Source organism: Rhineura floridana, chromosome 5, assembly GCF_030035675.1.
Source record: "Rhineura floridana isolate rRhiFlo1 chromosome 5, rRhiFlo1.hap2, whole genome shotgun sequence".
NCBI lineage: Eukaryota > Metazoa > Chordata > Lepidosauria > Squamata > Rhineuridae > Rhineura > Rhineura floridana.
The window spans coordinates 84,363,658-84,378,907 of record NC_084484.1 but is presented as its reverse complement, the minus strand read 5'-3'; the positions used below and the strand labels follow the sequence as shown (position 1 = coordinate 84,378,907).

General features: G+C 40.3%; 1 protein-coding gene across 1 annotated transcript in view; it reads right to left on the bottom strand.

Moving 5' to 3' along the window:
* Window positions 1–15,250, bottom strand: part of IL1RAPL1 (interleukin 1 receptor accessory protein like 1) — a 1,273,168-nt gene that overhangs the window by 308,582 nt on the left and 949,336 nt on the right. The window lies entirely within an intron of this gene.

The following is a 15,250-nucleotide window of genomic DNA, read 5'->3' as shown; positions in this document are numbered from 1 at the left end:
CAGGGATTATTCTTAAAACAATATCCATATAGGGTATCCTGAAGGAGTCTCCTAGCTTCCCCAGTATTTTCTGGGCCAGCATTTACTATGGTTTTAACTTTTAACACAATCTCCATTGGTGTGCATACTACATGGTCAAACTGGTTTTGCAGGGTTGCATATATAGGAAGGACAGACAAAGTCAAGAACACAAAAACTGGAAACAGAGAAGAATTAATAAGGAGGAAATTGTGGCAAGAGTTCAGAATTGATACAGAAAGTGGAAGGAAGCCATTACATGGAATTGCAGTCTGGGAATATGCACTTGTGGAAAAACTAGAAAGGAACAATTTTAGTAAAGGTCTTCCAAATAGACTAAAAATAAATCAGAAACAGGATGGAGGGAGGGTTACAATACTTTGAGAGATAAATGAATAGAGCAGAGACAAAGACTTTTGCAGAACTGTGTTGTTCTTCTGTCTCTTATCATCTTGTTCAATGGATAGCAAATTTAATACTCAAAAACCAAAATATTTATGTACAAAAAACAGTTTGACCAAAAAATGGGAGCACTTAAAAATCTTATGAGATGTTTTTATTTGCAAAGCAAATCAGCAAACCAAACCCTCCAGTTTGTGAAATGAATAGCTTCTCTACAAACCTATTTATAAAATAGGCTTACCCATCTGAGAATTGATCCAGACTTTACAGAAAAGCTATTAGAAAAATCTAAGCATGAGTGAGTATTGTTTTCCCCATCTTTTTCTATTATTAAATTTCTAAGTTGGGAGGTGCTGGAGCTCAAGTCTTTCTGAAATTCACACCTTTTGTACAAACTGGGGTTTATTAGGGTTAAACTGCATTAATCTTCACTTACATGTAATAATAAAGTGGGACCTGCAACAAAATGCTTCAGTATGTAGTAGGATTCAGTCAAAGTATTCAGCCCAGATTTCCCCCCCCCGTATTTTTGTTGGTGGGAAGAGTGGCCCCTGAAGATTGTAACAACCTGTGGGTGTTGAGAAAATACAGAGTGTGTTATAATGTATAATAGAAATAAAGGACAGCCACATCGAAGGTCAAAAGACCTCAGGGAATTGATTACAATGTACTAAGATAAGGATAAAGAAACTAGCTGGAAGTTCTGGTTTATCTTATGTATGCAGATGTAATGGGCAGATAGCCAAACAGTGGCACATCTTGTCTTTCGTTTCCTGTGTTAAATTGCTTGAGCTTTGTAACTTTTTATTGCCACATAGCATTACTGAGATAAGGTATAAAACGCAGGCCTGCTCAGTAACATGCAGGCAACTTACTTTGTACACATAAGCGTGTGAGTGTGTCTCTATTCTGCAGAATAAACTTGGGTTGAACCCTCGACTGACTGACTTCTCGTTCTTGGTGGTAAATCAGAAAAAGCCTACCAAAGGGAATGAACAGCAATATTTGCAACGTGGGGATAGTGGCAAATTCTTTCCGGGGGGGGTAGTTCTCAATTCCAAAGACAATGGCTGAGAGTTTTTCTCTTTTCCCACTAAGTCAAAAATAATCACAGAGCTCCCCAAGGAGCCTTTCTCTCTGCTTTCTAAATGCCCTTAAAGGAATGATGCCACATCATGATGCAGTGTTATTTCTAGGAATTTTATTAATGGTGGTGGTAGAAGATGGCTGCCACCATTGGGCAGGTTGTATGGACAAAACAGAATTAAGTTAAAATGTTCTAATGATGCTGATATGTATCCACATAAATGCTTTCTCATATATACATAAGCAAAACTGTTTTGTTTTATCTTCATGTAACAATCCCTATCAGAAATTGTTTAATAGAACTAGACATGGGCTGTATTTAATTTGAAAAAGGACATGTCTTGTTTTTTGCTCCAACTGCTTTTTACAACTGTTACTTATCAAATAGAAATAGGGATGGTTGAGGATTTTAGCCCACTCCACAGTTTGATATGACATCTCTGTGATCTGTGGTTTAACCTGCAGATCTATGTACCTTTCCAAGCACTGGTTCACTCCATCTACTTTTGTGGCGAATCTAGGGCTGCTTCCCCCCCCCTTTTTTTTAACACTGTAGAGCTGCTTGAAGCAATTTCAGAGGACAGCACCTCTACTGTGCTGGGTAAAAATGATTTCAAAAAATGTAGGAAGCAGCTGCACATCACTTCCTGTGTAACTTATATACAATGGTATGTTCAAATGGCCATTGTATGAAAAAAATATGCTCCCCTATAATAATGTGGTGACCCCTTCAAATATGAAGAAGTCTTTTATCTTACCTACCAACTTATACATGTATTCCCTACCCTCCTTCATCACTTGTAACTAAGTTGTTTGTTTGGAAGGGTTGGATAACTGAAGAAAACATTAAATTACTTGGATGTAATTTTTTTTTTACAAAAATCACATTAATTTGACTGCTACCTTATCAACAGTTCTTCATAATTTCTTTTAAAAGACTCTAAGTTATCAGCCCACAGTCATCTTTCAAAAAATGTCCACTATGCCATTTAAATGTAGATTTGCCTTTTTTTCTTTCTTTTTTTGGTCAAGCTCAGCTCAATTATTCCTTATCAGATAGCATTTCTACAGCCACTGTTCTAAATCTCTTAACTTGCGTCAAAGCAGACAAAGTTCTGTCAAAGGTAAAGCACCTGCTAGAATAATCCTAGTACAAAGGACATTGCAGGATAGAGAACAACACATTCCATTTATTTTAAAAACTGATACATTACTTACCTGAGGCCTTGGACCTCAGGTGGCAGCCTTCTGTGTGACAAATAATAGTCTTTTTAAACTGCACAGGGATTAGGGATGTTAGTCTCACAATTCTCTTTTGGTGTGTGTGGTAAAACCTATCTGTAGCATCAGTCTGCCTTACAGCAGCCCTGTCACTGTAAGGGACACTATGCTATGAAGTAGTTGCTTGAGGCACCATTTGTATGGCCCCAGACCCCAATACTTTAAGATCTTATTGAGTTTCAACACGTATACATCAGGATACTTGGCCTTTGGCCTTGCTGTAGCTATTCCACTCCAAAATGGCCGTGTGAAACTGAAATAGATCTATATGTATAGATATGCTTAATAAAATGCTGTTACATTATTATTGCCATTTTATTTTTAATATTTAACACACAAAATACCTAACCACTTCAAACAGACCAGATGAGTCAATGAAGTGCTCTCAGATGAACCCTTGCTAAATAACTAATTCCACATTTGCTCTCAGGATTTATGTAGGACTGTGAAGCCTGTGAATTATTTCACCTGTTCTGTTTTTCTTAGAATAAAGGCATCCCAGAAACATTATGACTTAGTTGATCCCAGTGATATAATTTCATAAACATTACTTCCAGTTTGTGCCAAATAGTTATCCCATATTTCAGGGGTGGCTAACCTTGGCCTTCCAGATTTTGGACTACAACTCCCATCATCCTTGATCTTAGATAGGAACATAGGAAGCTGCCTTATATTGAGTCAGACCATTGGTCTATCTAGCTGAGTACTGTCTACACTGACTGGCAGCCACTCTGCAGGGTTTCAGGCAGGAGTCTCTGATGTTCCCTCCTTTGGCTCCACCTGTCAGGTTCCCACCTGCTTGTGGCTACCGCCTTTCACTAGGCACCACCTCAGGACACCACCAGTCAGGATTGTTGTTTTTATTTTTTCTCACTCCACTCTAGCACAGAACTCTCAAGATCTCACTGCTAGGCGGCACCACCAGTCACTCCCTGTAAACAATACTGCTAGAGACTTTGCCTCAGTCTCTCTATAGCTTGTTACTTTGTGTCTGGGTGCCCTTGCTGTCCACAACCCTCTTGTATCTTTGTCTATAAAGCATACAATCCTGGGTTGCTCTGGATACTTGACGTTGTTACAGTATCTCCCTTCACTGCAACCATATGATACAGTTTCCCTTCAGCCTTGGTAATTACGCTGCCCTCCCTTCTGGTCTGTGTATTCCCAGCCAAGGATCAGGCTTTTGGTAAACCAATAAAAGTATTTATTTGATAACACCAGGAAATAACAAGATTACTTTAGGAATGTTTAACAAGCGTATGGTTTCATATAGTGTCACTCTTTATGTTTCTGTTCATATATATACTCTTTACATATCAGCCAAATATAATCCAACCCTCCCTCAGAACTCTGCCAACCAACCCATCCAAATAACTCTCCACTAACGACTCTCCAACAACTCTCACCAACTGACCCCCTCTCAACTGTCATCCTCCCATTTATACCTTCAGCCATTCAAACACTCTGCCAATCATCATCCAGCATTCTCCAGCCTTCCAACCCATGCTCTCCCCCCTCTCATTCAATACACTTACCATATATCCCTTAATAAACCTGCACTTACCATATTTACAGGTTTTAACATATAATGACATCACAGTCTCCTCAGCCCTACCTGGAGATGCTGAGGATTGAACCTAGGGCCTTCTGCATGCAAAGCAGACGCTCTATGACTGACCTATGGCCCTGCCCTGCCCTGCCCTGCCCTGCCCTATGTTTGCCAATGATGGCTGGGGCTCATGGGAGTTGGAGTCAAACACCATCTTGAAGGCCATCGGTTGGCCACCCCTGCCATAGATAGTTAGGCGCACTGGATGTTATATCAATTTCCCATATATCTTCCTTCAAGCAAGGAAGGAAAAGGCCTGGACAGTGAGAAGAGAGTTAGGGTTAGAATGCATATATAAACTATACTTGTAAAATATTTAAAATAAACCAGTTCATTGACTGAATTGATTTAAAATAAATCAATTCATTGTGATAGAGGGAGTAATACACAGTTTGAAAGCACACAACTCCCCATTTAACAGTAGAATCAATGCACAATTAATGTGTCAAGAGGATACAGTGAAGCACAATGCAATTTGTTCTTTCAGCTTAGAACCCCTAAAAAAATAAAAACTGCAGTTCTGGAGCATAAATGTGAATAAGGCTGGTGAGCAGAGGGAAGTCCGTTGGTAAATCAAGCATTTCTGGAACAGACCAGCTTCCTTCAAGGTGATATCTCACATTATACAATAAGGATGGCTAAGTAACAGCACAATCCTAAGCATGTCTACTCAGAAGTAATTTCAACTGAATTCAATGGAGTTTACTCCCAGGTAAGTGTGTTTAAAGTGATACAACCATCTCCTACACCTGCCACAAAAATGCTTCTGATAAATATTCTATATATATACAAAAATTATCTACTTCCAGCTTCTACATATACGTGAGAAACATTTCCTTTGTTACAGTGAGCAAAACAGATTATCTATCTTTGTTTTCCTCCCATAACCCTTCATCTGTTCCTTCTGTTCCCCCTTCCCACCACCTGAAGTCATAATATCCTCTTTGTGACATCACAAATCATTAAGGCCATAGGGACAGGAATGCTGCAAATGGAAGGTTTCAAGTAGTGAATCGACCATGGAAACAGATGAACCATTAAGAACCAAGGGTCCTGTTGTTATGCAAATGTCTTTGACAGTAAAACTGGGGAAATAAATGCATTACAAAATGTAGGAAGTGTGTAGGCAAAACTGTTTCCAAATGACTGTTCACAAAGTTTTAAGGCAATATGGCCCCTAATGACCATGGACAGGTTGGGAATATTTGGGGTGGAGAACGCATGTGCGAACAGATGTTGAGATTCCTCATTATCTGCTCATGTCTAATTGAAGCTGACATGACATTTGAGCCACTCTAGTAACTAAGGAAGGCTGCACATATTGCTTCTTTTCTATTTTAGTCTTCTTGAACATTCACTGTAATTCCCAATGCTCTGCCAGGGGAAAGAAAAATGCTCTAAAAAGTTGTAATAATAAAAATGGTGCCCTCACAGATGGATATGCAGTCTTAACAAAAACCTACCCAGTAACAACAACAGCAAAGACTGATAAGGGGGGGAAATCTCTTCTCTTCAAATGTTTCAGTGCAAGATAAACACTTTATTATGGATATTTGTACAATACAGGCGTCTGGTTTGAATCATATTTATTTTCACATGGGAGACTATTCATTATTACAATGATTCAGAAGGTAGGGCATTACAGTATCCTATTTTACAGATTGTCAAGCAGTGGCTCTCTTAAAGGTCTCTAGTTAGGCTAGACCTGAGTTATATTTTTGATGTCTTCCACATCAAAGCCATGTAGTTAGAGGATTTTTCTTATATAAAAAATGAAACTTTTGAAAGGTACAGCAAAATTCAAGGTATTGTGAAAGTATTTCCCGAGAACTCAAAAGGTATTCTGATTGCCTGAAATGCTGAGTACTGTGGCAAATAAAGTAGTGCAGCATTCTGCTGAGATTTGTGTAAATCTAGTAAAAGAAAACAAATGATACAATTCAGTTCTATTTTATGCAGTGTAATACTTATCACTATGCTAATTGAATGACTGTTGTCCAAGTCTTTTCTTTATCCTTAAAATGCTCATTCCAACCATTCCAAAATTGCATTATTTATTTTCCATGGCCTTGGCAAAGAGGTAGAGCTAGCCAAACTCTTATTGAAGTCTGACAAGACCTGGGCTGTGTGGTAGAATCCACCTTCCTGGAAGAGGCCTCATCTTATTGGAAATCTTTGACTTCTGTGAGGCTAGAGAGATGAGTTACTGCAGAGGACTCATCAGTCAGTGACATTAGTGGATGTTGTGACGAGGTGCTATTGCTCATCTAATCTCTGCTTGTTCACATCACTGCTGCATACTGGGAGGCAGAGAGAGAAAGGGGAGGGGTGAGTCAGTGATAAGGCTGGCATGGTGCAAATGCATTGGCAAGAGCATCAGATTGTCTCTGGTGGTACACTTGCACTGCATCAGCCTCCCCTTCCCGCTGTACCTCCTGGTAAGCAACAGTGATGCAATCGACTGGAGGTCAGGTGACTGGTATCGTCCCACCATGCCAACTGTTCAGGGTTATGTCCTCTGATGCATTGGCAAGAGCATCAGATTGTCTCTGGTGGTACACTTGCACTGCATCAGCCTCCCCTTCCCGCTGTACCTCCTGGTAAGCAACAGTGATGCAATCGACTGGAGGTCAGATGACTGGTATCGTCCCACCAAGCCAACTGTTCAGGGTTATGTCCTCTGATTGGGAGGAACCCAAATAAGGTACTGATGGTTCTTCTCTCAAGGTGTCATGCCTCTTTCAGATTAGTCTCAGAGGAGGACGAAGAGGGATGGTGTGCCAGAGTGGACCCAGGGAATGAGCAGACTCACCAGAGATGCAGCTCCTCACCCACAGGAAAATAAGTAAGACACAGCTGGAGCCTCAACTGGACTCAAGTGAACAGGAGGCTGCTCTAGGTCCCACGGAGCCAAGCTGCCAGCGAGTGTCAGAGTAGCAGTGTTCTGGCCATATAAGATTCCAAGCTCCTGGAAGCTGGAGGGCTGACTGCAGTCACCTGCACTAAGGAGAGCAGTTTAAAAGGCCGTGAGGGGTCTTTTGCCCTCAATACTAATTTAAGTTAACTTAATTTTAAAATCTGCTGTGATTGATTTTAGATTATTTTATTTTATATGTTTTTGTTGTATTATACTATGTGATTTTATTGTATTTCTTGTGTTCACCACCCAGAGAGCTATTGCTAGTCGGGCGGTATAAAAGTCTAATAAATAAATAAACCTGAAGCAACGTCGGATCCCAGTGTTGGACCATTGCCAGCCTTGCCCGTGACTCACTCATATGTTGACCCTGAACTGCATTCCAGATCTGCTCTTGCTAAAGCATCTGACACTTTCAACCAGTAAAGACTTCTGCTCTTTCCCTTTCCCCCCTTTCCTCATTAACTCCAGGCCTCGACAGATTTACAGCCTGGCCACTGCCTGGCTGCCTATCAGCTAATTGTTTTACTATGGCCCTAAATCACCCCTTCACAGCTGGCAAGATCAACACAAGGAAGCAACCTGAACCTCATCCTCTTCAGGATGTGTCCTGTAAGGTCCCTGTGTTGTGGGTCATGACACAATCCAGCACAAGCTCAATTTCCTTATCTCCAAAGCCCTTCATGGCCATGCCCCCTTTTATCTCTTCATTCTCAGATTCCAATGCATCCCTGACCATGATCTTCCTTCTTCCAGCTAAAACACCTTCCATCATCAAAAAGTCTCCTGCTCCATCAAAGGACTCTGCCCTTTCTCACTTACTATTCCATATGTTTGGAACACCTCTGTGACGCTGACCTCTCTCACTTCATTCAAATTTCTTCCAAAACCTCTCATTTTCTGTGCAGGTTTTGACACAATCTTACTGCCCGACTGCAACTCAGTCTGTAATTAACCCTAGAATATTTAACAAGACCAATCACCATGAAGAATTACACACCCACATACGCACCATAAAATCTGCTGCAGTTATCACCATGTAAATAATAACTGGATAATCAACTTTCAGATCATGGACAACAAAGCAAATTATACAATTCTAAGATAAAACTAACTTTGCCCTCTAGCAGAAAACTAGGCCTTTAAGTAAGTCTACAAAAGTTACCAGAATACAAAGATTTTCAACAGCCTGACCACAAATATCTGTGTAAGTTATCTGTGTCATATAAATTTAAAGAAAGGGTGAGGCGGTCCAGTTCCTTTCCAATGTACATGGGCCTCACAGCTTTGTTACCTGAAGGGACATTCACATCCCTCAGAATATCAAGAATATTTACAAGTCTGCTAGAGATAAGAGGAATACCCCTCTTATGCTCCTTTACTGACCTTTTGTTTGATCTGCCCTGCATTCTACTTCTCTTGAATTCTGCTTTCACTAGAATTTCTCAACCACTTTGTATGAAGCTGCACTATGTACCTCTGTATTTTCTCAGACTTATGCAAGACTGGTTCAATTGAAACTAGTGTGCTAACAAGACTTAATTCTATTTCAGATCCCTCCATTCTCTTTTTTCCTTCTCCATCCCACCCTTTTCCTGGTTGTCTCTTTCCAAGAAAATCAGTAAAAATATTAAAGGTTTAAAATTCCAGTATTGGTGTGTGTTTGTGTCAGCTATCAAATCCTGCAGTTCATTTGTATCACACACACACACACACACACACACACACACACACACACACACACACTATTACAAATGCACATTGATAAAACACTACAGAAATCCACACTGGAAGCTCCAAAGGAGATACCCAACCATAATAAGATATCCTTCATAAAGTTATCCAATCTCTCTTTTGAAATCAGTGTCCTTTGCTGCCATACCTGTTGCAATGAGACTCTGGAAGGCTTTATTTCTCTGTTGGAATGCTGTGCTAAGGTCTTACCTCTCCACTGCCTTGAATCGGATGTAAAAAAAGAAAAATTTAAAGTGGTCACAAAACGCTCACATCAATCATTGCTCAAAGCAAAGAGGTTTCCACATACCCTATTCTTTGCTGGAACTTTGGGTTGCTTTTTTGCTTATCTGCCTGTTGTAACTTCTTATCCGTGAAATGTTTGGGAGTGAAACACTGGGCTATTTCTGTTTTCCCTGGATTTATTGTGTATCTTGTTTTCAATCACTGAGTAGGAACAACAGGATTAAATGAAAGTAGCAGAACTGCATGTCGAATTGCTTCACTAAAGCATGACTGCTGTGTAGAGAAAAACCGATGGACATTTCTCTTGTTGTGATGTATAATTTTGAAAGCCCACTTAAGGGAGGGTTGTAGGACTGTGTGGAACCCTCAACTACTGTAACTATTTTCACACACAGGCATATACAATTAAAATGTACCTTCATATCAATGGTCAGGATGCAACTAAGAGGTTTGTTTATTTCTGTAGGACCATTAGAAAGTAGCCCTTTAATAGTACTGTTCACACAAGTTCACTTACAGTTAACATGCGGAAGCAGATAACTAGCTAGCACCCTCCGGCCTTCCTTTGACTTCCACATATTATTTATTCCCCATTCTCCATCTATTATTTATATAATTTGTATCCCACCTTTCACAATAAAATTGTCTCATGGTGCCTTAAACATTCAGGTGAGTCTGTGAACAGAGACCAGTGCCCAGTTTCTAAGTATGTGGTTCTGTAAATGCCAAAAAAGCAGAAAGTCATAAGACAGCTGAATGAACAGAGGTGAACGTCAGAATGATTCCCTTCCTCTCTCCACATGTTCACTAAAGGCAGAATTGAATAGATGAAGAGCTGGGCCAGAAACACATGCTGGCGGAGCTAGAAGTTAGTCCCTCACAGAGCAGTGTTTCTTTACCGGGGCTACTGCTGCTGCCTCACATAACTTCTGGTTCCTGGTGACAGATACAAGAGGTACTGGGGGAATAAAGAAGTTCACAAGTCTTTCCCTAGCCCTCAGATGTTCCATTGTGTATCTCTTAAAACCAGAGCTTGGAAAAGTTACTTTTTTGAACTACAACTCCCATCAGCCCAATCCAGTGGCCATGCTGGCTGGGGCTGATGGGAGTCGTAGTTTTAAAAAGTTCCATCTCCAAGCTCTGCTTAAAACAGCATCCCCCATCCTAGTGCCTCCAGATCCTTTGGACTATAGCTCCCACAATCCCTGTCCATTAGCTATGCTGGCTGATAAGAGTTGTAGTCCAAAACATCTGGAGGTCACCAGGTTGGGCAAAGCTGTCCTAAGAGCTTTGGCAGTGACTGAAGGTTACGGGAATTAATAGAATTGTCTCTACCTGTCTCTAAGTAGGCCAAGAGTAGCCAATGTGAGCCCTCCAGATGTTGCCAGACTACAGTTCTCATCATCCCTGACCATTGGCTATGCTAGCTCAGGATGATAGGAGTTAGAGCAGCCTTTCCCAACCAGTGTGCCTCCAGATGTTGTTGGACCACAATTCCCATCCCATCTTTCCTGACCACTGGCAATGCTGGCTGAGGCTGATGGGAGTTGTGGTCCAACAACATCTGGAGGCACACTGGTTGGGAAAAGCTTAGTTAGAGTCCAGCAACATCAGGAAGAGTGGAAGGCATCATGTTCGCTATCCCTGACATACACAATTAGCATCCACTTGTGTACACAAAATTCTTAAATCTGAGTTATCTATTATCCATAGATAAATATAGATAAAGCAGATATATAGATTTAGAAAGAGTCAGAATATTCATAATTCACTAGAGATTACTGTCACCACCCATTGACCCTCCTCATTATTGCAGTCAGTTTCTGGTATTTTACTGTGCCACTTCATTTTATGCCATTTGACATACAAGTGGGCCATTGTTTTAACAGAGAAGTCACTGCTTGCCATTGATTTAGTTGCTCTGATGTCACAGAGAAGCTGTTTTGCCTTGGATTTCAGTTATGTGCTAAGCAGCAAGGGGATTCTTAGAATTTGAATTCTTTACGAAACTTCCAATCAATATACATCAGACCTACAGACCATTACTGCTTAGGAATGCCCAGTGCATTTTTGAAACTTTTTTCTTTGAATTTCAGATGCCTATACCATTTTACATACCACTTTTGAAAGTCCCTTCAGTTTCGAAGGGAACTTGCTAAGTGCCAAGAGTTTACCTTCTGAGAAGCACAAACTTCAATGAATGAAACTAATTGTGCATTTCTTTAATCCTGGTGACCGGCTACAACCCTAGACACAGTTGGGATGCTTAAATCTAGGGATGGATGAATCTGTCTGCTTCCATTCTATGTCACTTTCATATGCTTTTCTGTTCTGTTTCTGCATTAATCCATGATTTGGGTTTGTTTGTTTTTAAATCCTCTTCAAAAACATATTTTAAAATGTATTTAAATGCATAGCGTCTTTCAAAATACTATTTAAGTGCATATTTTGATACCTTTAAGCTGAAGAAACCTGCACTGCACCATAAGCACATAAGAAGAGCCCTGCTGGATCAGGCTAGAGGCCCATCTAGTCCATCATCCTGTTCTCACAGTGGCCAACCAGATGTCTATGAGATGTCCAAAAGCAGGGCCTGCATGTAGAGTACTCTCTCACAATTTGTGATTCCCAGCGACTGACATTCAGAGGCATAGTGCCTCCAATAACAGAGGTAGAACATAGCCATCATGCCTAGTAGCCCCTGATAGCCTTATCTGCCAATGCTGGGCAGAGCTTGGAAAAGTTGCTTTTTTGAACTACAACTCCCATCAGCCCAATCCAGTGGCTATGCTGGCTGGGGCTGATGGGAGTTGTAGTTTAAAAAAAGTACCTTTTCCAAGCTCTGGCTTTGGAGAGACATGAAACACACATTATTCCAAGATGTGAGGATCAGGTCATTTCATACAGAAATTCACAAGCCTATTTAAATCTCATTGACTAAATATGTGCAGAATGGCTGTGCATATATGTCCATTTATGACATATAATTCTGCACTCAAGTAAGCAGTTGTGAAGCCTTGTAGTGTGCAGTCATAGCCATACAAAGAAGGGGCAGAAGGAGAGACAGACCGTTTATGTTTTCCTCTTATATATGGGGGGGGAATCCACATTTGTGGCTTGTATGTTTATTTTTTAAGCAACCAAGCAAAAACAAGGCAGCTGTTCTCTGTGCTCAGCCCAGGAAAGTTAGCATAAATCCCTGGAGAAACAGATCAGCTTCTCAAGTGCAGATGAGGCAGGCCATGGTAAATGATAAATTGCATCACATGCCCCCTCAATTTATCACAAGGTACTTCTTCTGTATGTGCTATGTTATACACACAGAACCATATACACATGGCTTATCAAGGCTGTCATCCTGTCAAAGCAGGCTTTAACCCTGCATAATCCTTATCTAAACACTTTTGGAAGTCTAAGCCCCTCAGGGATACTTGCTTTCTGGGTCTCTTGGCACTTCTATATTGTTACAGGGCCGTGTAAAGAAAACCTCTGTTAGCATATGGCTTTTGTTGTTGTTTTTTCAAGAAAGAATCGTTACTACAAAATGGTAATTCCCTGAAGAGTGGGGAAAGTGGCATACAGCAATAGAATTGGGCTCCTTTTAAAAACTACCTGCTATACAAATCAAATCAATATGGAGAATGCTGTTATACTACTTTCAATGCACATACATCTCTTTCTGTAGTTACTTGGCAACAGACTGAGATTAGGAATCTGTGAGCACTTGCTCTACAAAAATGCTACCGGAATTGATGATTACACAATCACCAATTTGTTACCAGTTGCACTGAAAAGATCTTGTGTTTTCTGAAGGAAAATAGAAGGTCAAACCCTAAACTCTGATTTTTTTTCTGAAGAAAAAAAACAAACAAAACAAAAACTTTGCAGTAGACAAAATGCTTTAGTAAAAAAATCCTAATACACTAGGGAAAAAACTGATAGTATATTAAATAATGTTTTTGTTTTTGCATTCCAGAAACAGCAGCACATTTCATCAAGCCTAACAGCTACCTTATAGGGCTGCACACTTTCCCATGAGAACATACCAGTATTTAAGTAATTACACACAAGATTGTACTGTAAGGCTGCAATCCTAAAGAGTAAGTCCCACTGAACTAAATGTGACCTATTTCTGAGTACACTTGCTAAGGATTGGGCTGCACAACTGATGTCCTATACACATTTAATTGGAAGTGTACCCCATTGCACACAGTGGGGATGAGTAAACTTGCATAGGATAGATTGTAAAGTCAAATTCAAAATGGGCAAAAAGATGTGTTTTAATTTTATTTCTGTAAAGAATACTCACTGAAATGATGTAGATGGAGAGACTGTGATTCTGCCAGTATTGTAGAGTGGAGTGTGGTTCAGGACCAAGAATTATGCAGAGTAGCAAGGAAAAATGGCTAAAACTGGAGCAGGTGGATGGGAAGTTGGTGACAGCATGTTGTAGCCCCAGACCAGACCCCCCTTTTCATGGCCTAGGAATGGACCAGAGGGAAAAGGATCTCTCTTGGGTCTGCTACAAAGCCCTACACAACAACCAATTAGTACAGCTGACTGACTCCCAGGGCAGGGCTACAGTGTGACAAAGTGACCAAGCCCACGGGAATGCCATTAGTTGTGTGAGAGAAAAGGTGGAAATCTCACTCCCTACTGCCATTTGTCAAGCACAATGCCCCCCCCAGTAAGTATGGATTCACAGTTTTCCAATATGATAATGCTATCTCAAAAACAACTCTGTGACTAGGCTAAGGTTACCTATGGAGCTTCATGGCTTGAGAGGACTCAAACCCTGATCTCTCACATCCCAGTCCAATACTCTGACTAGTATACCACACACACACACACCACACACACACCTTGAGTTTCAGAAGTTTTTCAGAGTTTGCCAAAGATAAACTCTTGAAGATTAAATATCTAGACCTGCATATGCACTACTGCTTAAACGCAGTATTATACTTTGTTTTCTCTGTTTTATCACCAATTGCAAATTACTAATCGTAATTTTTGGTGCTGCTCACCATTATCTTTGGAATACATCTTAATCTAATCTAATCAATATATCAGAACCTGTAAACTAAACTTTGTCTCAAAAACTCTACTTTTGAATAATCCCTCCCATAAACAGCAGAAGTTCTATCACCACCACTTGCTGCATAATGTATTACTGCTATTTATCATTTCAGTGACATTTTTCAGTGTACAAATTGCCTTGGAATGGCTTTAGAATTCATATCTTGTTTATCCTCACAATAAACTTGAGAGATAACTGAGTATGCTGAGAGACTGTGACTTGCCTAAGGCCATCAATATGAGCATTTTGGCTCTGCAAGGATTTGAACCTGATTTCCGCATGTCTAAAAACATTTTGTAAGTATTGTATGACAACTGAAAGCAGTCAATTGCACTCATACCCTGAAATCTGTCCTTTAAAGTGTGTCAGCTTTCTTTGAATTCTTCCCATAGATTCCTTCCCCTCCACACTATATCACATCCATTATAGAGACTTGAATTGAATTATCACTGCTGATTTGCATCAATATCATTCATATCAGTCCATATCATTCATATCATTCTTTTGCTCCATCACAGTTTTAATTAGTTTCAACATTAGTTTCAATCTCCTGAGAGCCATTCTTGTAATTCATTAATAGGCAGGGAAATTGGGCAGCTATAGTGAATGCACCAGGGGAGCAGGAGACCTGACCTCCTCTCTGAGATATTGGACTGCCCTACAAATTTGTCAAAATGCAAACGCAATTTGGGTTGGTCTTTCACAGTCCAATCCACTTCCTGTGTAGCTTGCAAGAATTTGGTAACATGTGCCAAGTGGAAAAAGGGAGGTGATGGGAAGAAGGTGGGAGGGCAGGTTTGATCATGTGCATGCTTACTGAGTTCAATGAGATTTACTCCCATGCAATCATGCTTAAGATAGGTAAAACTGACCATGGGGG